This window comes from Nicotiana tabacum, chromosome 10 (assembly GCF_000715075.1).
Source record: "Nicotiana tabacum cultivar K326 chromosome 10, ASM71507v2, whole genome shotgun sequence".
Lineage (NCBI taxonomy): Eukaryota > Viridiplantae > Streptophyta > Magnoliopsida > Solanales > Solanaceae > Nicotiana > Nicotiana tabacum.
In genome coordinates this window covers 106,591,955-106,597,157 of record NC_134089.1, presented here as the reverse complement: position 1 = coordinate 106,597,157, position 5,203 = coordinate 106,591,955, and positions in this window count along the sequence as shown.

The window sequence follows — 5,203 nt, the reverse complement described above, 5'->3', positions numbered from 1 at the left end:
AGACAATGGTGAAATCAAGAGGCAAGGGTGGTAAACAACCAGGTAGAGGGGAGTCCTCCTGGGATGGGAAGCAAAAGATGATAAAGTTAACTCCCCAAGCCCGTCAAAACATAAAGAACACAAGAAAAATCATCAGAGCTGCTGATAGGGCTATTGTCAATTGGGGAGTAAGTACGAGCTCTCCTAGGAGGCATCATCAAACTCCGTGCCAGAGTACATTGCTGACTGGCCGGAGAGAAACAGACTGAGAGACACACCCCCAGCATCCCCCACTGCCCAAGCTTCAGTTCATGTATTGTCTGAGTCGTCTAAGGGCTCAGTTGAAGGCAGTGGAGATGAGTACTCCACCTCTCCCGTAGCTTCATTATCCGGAGAGGATGTAGTACCAGAGGAGGGGGAAGAAGCAGGAAGGGGTGAGCCCCAAGTTGGTGGGGTAGAGCGGACCAGGAACCCAGAAGCATGGGAAGACCGGTTTGTGAGTGAGGTGTCCTACCACAAATTCAGAGAGTGGTGGCCTGAGAAAAAACTAATACCTAAGCGGAAAATAATCACCCAGGACCTCTCGCCTCACTACCCAAATGTGTTGAGGCAATTCACAGACATAACAGGATGGGAATTTTTCATTGACCATGTGGAGGACACAAATGAACATCTTGTGAAAGAATTCTACACCAATGTGAACCACATCAAAAAGGGCACCAAGGTCACAAAAGTGTGGAACTTGAAGGTCAAATTCGATAGAAAGTCCATTAATGATTACTTGGGCTTCGCAGAGGAGGATGAGTCCCTATACTTTGATAATATGCAATTGGGTGAACAAACCCATCCGTGGTTGGCGGAGTACTTGGCAATCCCAGGTACCACTCCCGATTGGCTGACGGTGGGGGTGAAAATATTGAGGAGGACACTGAACTTCGAGGCCAATGGGTGGGAAGCTTTTGTGTGCAGCAGACTAGACCCTACCACCCATGACAACTCACTCCCACTTCACCGGGCGATCTTAGTGGCATCCATCATGGCAGGGTACCCGATCAATGTCGGGAATGTGATATCCGGGTCATTTCATAGGTGGTGGATGAGGGTGATAGGTCCTACCCATTCCCCAACTTCCTAACGATGTAATTTGAGGACCTCAAGGTGGAGAAGAGGAAATTTGACGTAAAGGTGAAGGCAAAGGCACACTTCTTGTGGTATAGCCTACAGGGTAATGACAACCCTAAGGGCAAGGGCTCTAAAGGAAAATCCACTACTTCAGCTGGCCAATTTGAAGAGCCAGTAGTGGTAGTGACTACTTAGAAGCCTCCCTCTACTTTAGCAGATTTCCCCCCAGGTCCATCCACCTCTGCAGATCCTGACATTCCCTCTACCACTGCCTATCCATTGACAGCCCACCGTTTGAGCCAGACCCTCACTAGCATCAACAACTGGATGCAGACATCTACTTCTAAGTTGTCTGTGTTATCTTCTACCATAGCATCTCAGTCGGCACCTCCACCTCAACAGGTCCCATAGTTTAATAAGGACGCCCTCAAGGATATTCTGGACAACCAGAAGAAGATCCTTGATACTCAGAAAGTGTTTACGGACGCTGTTGATTCTCATAGGAGAGCTCTCAAGGAGCTTGCTAGGGAGGCCAAGAATTTAAGGAAGAACCGGGCTTCTAAGGAGTCCGTGAAGGAGTTGCGGGTTGAGGCAGACAGGTTAAAGGCAGATCACCAGCCTTTGGATTTATTGCTATATGATCCGGTGCCAGCAGCCCATCCCCAGCCAGTGCAGTCAGAGAGTCCTCCCAAGAGGAAGAGGGTGATCCCTCAATTCGATGATGCAGTCATCCAGTTGGCAGACCCACCAGAGACTTCCTCCAGTCAACCACATGATGCTACCCAGGAGCCTGTCCAGTTCCAGGCCCAGGTCCCAGCAGCAGATCCACATGTCACAGGGGGCCAGTCTCAGGTTCCCGAGCTTACTGAGGACACAGGGACCACTCAGGACCCCATGCAGACAGACGGCCCATAGGGAGTTTTTGTATCCTCTTTCCTCTATTTTTGGTGCTTATTTTGCTTAGTTGGCATTGAGGACAATGCCAACTTTCAGTTTAGGGGGTAGGCCCTACTTTGATTGATTTGTTGGATGACTATATATATATGACAGATTTTATTTATTTCTTTCTTTTTCATCTTTGGTATGTATATAATTTTAGCACTCCATTACGTTTTTCGCACTTTTTACTTTGGGTATGTATATAAAAGTTATGTTACATTGTATATATTTATCTCCCTTATTGTATATTCAATTAAACCCTCCTCGTGTAAATATTCATTTTACTTTCCGCAAATTTTTCTTTCATAGCTTCTTATTTGTGTTCGTAGCTTCTTGTTTTGAATTTTTGCAATAAGCCTTTAGTTTTCTTAATGCCACGTTTCTTTCCAAAATGAAATAAAAGAAGTGCTCAAGGAAATATGGAACCTACTTAGACCAAACATTTCCTACCCTGAACCAAAAGCCCTTACTATGTCTGCACAAAAGCCCTATATGATCTCTAGTTGAATGGAGCTTACATTAATGGTGACTCACATAAGGGGCAAGCATATGGTACTTAGAGCCAGACTTGTGACTTTTCCTTAAGATAGATGAGTATATTTTCATTAACCTCGTTCTGAGTGTCACTATCCTAAATGTGAGGTTTGCTTAGGGAGAGTTGAGGATGTGTGAGTTTGGGTTCCACAATGACCAAAGTAATAGAAAGAGTTCTTTGATGTGTTGAGTCAACTCTTGATGCTCTTGTGTCGCACTTAATTCATGGTGTTTAAAAGAGTAAATGTTGTTAATGATTCATTTGTATTGAGGGCAATTGTTAGTCCTAATTGATGCTAGATGAGGTCACTTTAGGACAACTGAATTTTCTTAGATTTTCTCTTAAATGATGGGTCTTATTTTGTTTGCATGAGGACAAGCAAAAGCTTAAGTTTGGGTGAGTTGATAATTAGGGAATATGATGCATTCTACACTCCTCCTTACTCAAGTTTTGATTAGAATTATGTACAAAATAGTCTCAAAGGCTCACAAGTTGTGCTTGATTGCAGGTTTAATCAACAAGGTGACAAAGTATCAAAAACCAGCTCAAAAAGGAGTGAAACTTGCACAAGTACCAAGACAAGACAAAGCTTAATCAAACAGGGCTAGTGTGGCCGCACACCATTCTGTGTGGTCTGCACAAGTGAAGTTCCGAGAGGTTGCTTTTCAGGCCAAAAGGCAATGTGGCCGCAAAGGGTTTTGTGCGGTCCGCATTGAATTCACCGTGGCTGCACTCGATTTCGTGCGGTCCGCGGATCCAAGATTCAGAGAGGTGGTATTTTGGAGGTTGAAGCTCAATGCGGTCCGCATTCCTTTTAGTGCGGACCGCAATGGAAGCCACTGCGCCGCACTCGACTTTGTGCGGTCCGTATTGCCCAAGTTCAGAGGGCTGATTATTCAAGCCCAGAGCCTTAGTGCGACCACACTTGATTTTGTGCGGTCCGCACTAGCCCCGCAGGGGTATTTTTGTCCAAGATTTTTATCCTAGTATAAATAGATTCTTTTCTCATTTTTAGGTCATCAGATAGTTATGTATCAAGAGTTGCGCTCGTGACTTCGTTCCTTTTAGCTATTTCGAGTAATTTTAGCATGATTTCAACATTGAATCTTCAAGTTCAATTTAGCAATTAATTATTATGAATTTCTCTTCATCTATTTCTTTATTTTCTTCTCTAATTATGAGTAGCTAGACCCATAAGCTAGGGTTGTGGCTCAACCCTAGTGTGGGTAATTGATGAGTCTTTTGTTTTGATGATTGATTGTCTATGAGTGTTTGATATTTGGGCTAATTTAGGATTTTAATTGTGAATTAGTGGTTGCAAACACTAGTTTATGCCTAGTAGACTTTGGCTCTTCTTGAGAAAGAGAGCCTAAGTCAATAAAATTAGTCCAACAAGGAATTGGGGCGTACTCAAGAGATTGATAGCCCCAATTAAAGGGTTAAACCTAGAGATAGTAATACCCAACTTGAACCTTGATTGCTTGTGCAAATTTGCATACCCAATTGGTCTTGAGAAAGTCAATTCGGGCAAAATCACTCGAACTACCGAGAGGTATAGAGTGAGTAGAATCGTGCAATGGTTATATCATACTCCCCGAATGTGACAATCTAGCTTTAGACTCAAGAATCTGTCAATTGACCACCTAGGCGAAAGTCGCTACCCTAGTGCCTTTTACCTATTTGAACAACTTGCAATAGTTTAACCTTAATTTTATTTAGCTTAATTCAGCATTATAGTATTATAAAATTAGAATTATAATCAAAACCAAAAATGTGTAGAAGTGCAATTACGAACAAATACGCAACTCCATTTTAGATAGAAACTCAACTCCAATATCTAGCTCCCTGAGGAAATCGATCCCGACCTTAATCGGGTAAAAACTGCTTCGACCTCTTTCGCTACTCAATAGTAGTGCAGGGTTGGCCTCAATCAGGGTTCTTATAGGAAAGTAATATACCAGGCCAAACGGTCGAATGAACCGTGTCCATATAGCCAGGCTCCCGTCGGCAAATACGTGTACTATTGTACCGAGCAATCAACGAATACTTTTTGTCAAATACACCTTCACAAAGTAAGGTAGCAATTCCTTCGCCGAAAATGTCCCGAACACTCGGGGACTGACGCTAGCGATTTAACACTCAGATAGCCTCCAGGTTGAAACTCCGAAATTACAAAACCTTCAGGTAAGGCAACGCGAAAATTGCCAAGCCTCACCAACATCAAAGGTACCTTGAGTACTAGGAGATTGTCTCCAGTCACCACGTGCTTTAAAACCCGAGGCCGTAAGACCCCGAGCGAGCAAACTCGGTCTAGTAAAGATCTATTCAACACAACAACATGTATTTACGTCAAGAAATCAAAGGGTATCTTTCACCGAAAGCAGCTCATACTCCAAAAGAAAGTTCAGCATGCTCACAGCAGGGATCCCTCCACCGAATACGTCCCGAAAATACTCGGAGACTTAGTATCAACAATTTGGCACCCGCACGACCTCAGGGTCGAAACTCCGGGCTCATAAGGCTTCAACAAGGCAATTTCGAGCTCACGAGTAACGGCCACCGAGCCTAAGAAAACTCGATGACTCGGAGATTGCCATCGATCGCCATTTACTGGAAAACCCGAGGTCG